A 781-nucleotide genomic window follows, 5' to 3' on the forward strand; every position below is an offset into this window, starting at 1 on the left:
AAGGGCCATGGGGCGGTACGCAAAGGATACGGATGAGCGAGTATGCAGGCCCAATACTCAATAGCTCGATCCGATCCAAGCACATGAGTTGACTGCGGCGCCAGGTTAACCGATGTGCTAAGAGAGTTGTTCCTGGGCCTTCAAAGTGACTTCAAAACTATCTTAGCGAATGGTGGCCATGGGCGTAGACATGAGCCACAAGTCACAAGGCCTGGGACTATTGGGTAATAAAGACAACTTAGTCAGAAAGTTAGTCTTTGGACGTACCACCGGGATTGTGTTACATTGGGAACCTTACTATAAAACCCTAGGCAGGGGATCACTCGGCTCATGGATCGATGAAGACCGCAGCTAAATGCGCGTCACAATGTGAACTGCAGGACACATGAACACCGATAAGTTGAACGCATATTGCGCGTCGGACGATTAAACCCGGCCGATGCACACATTCTTGAGTGCCTATCAATTCCTTGATATACAACAAACCAAACTTCAGGGTGGAGCGTGCCACAATAGAACACTATGGCGAGCAGCCCGTCTAGTGTCGTGGGGGAAACACGCTTCCACACTGTGCATAATGGCGTGCTCGGGACCTTTGTTGGGACCGCAGGGCGCTGAAAGTAAAGGGGTGAACCGCATAAATCGCACGCACGTAAACGCGCACACACACAAATAGAGTGAGACGTATCGTAGGATACCGCTAAGAGTACGTTGTGAAACATGGGGAAATTCAATCGAAAACCTCTTTGATGTCCAAGATTTCGTTGACCGTATCCGTCGT

At 49.8% G+C, this 781-nt stretch overlaps 1 non-coding gene across 1 annotated transcript; it reads left to right on the forward strand.

The window, feature by feature from the left end:
- Positions 1–303: 303 nt before the first annotated feature.
- LOC125774075 (5.8S ribosomal RNA) lies at positions 304–461 on the forward strand. Its single transcript, XR_007420577.1, has one exon. It is a non-coding gene; the product is annotated as a 5.8S ribosomal RNA (ribosomal RNA).
- Positions 462–781: the final 320 nt, after the last annotated feature.

This window comes from Anopheles funestus (genome assembly GCF_943734845.2).
Source record: "Anopheles funestus chromosome X unlocalized genomic scaffold, idAnoFuneDA-416_04 X_unloc_78, whole genome shotgun sequence".
Lineage (NCBI taxonomy): Eukaryota > Metazoa > Arthropoda > Insecta > Diptera > Culicidae > Anopheles > Anopheles funestus.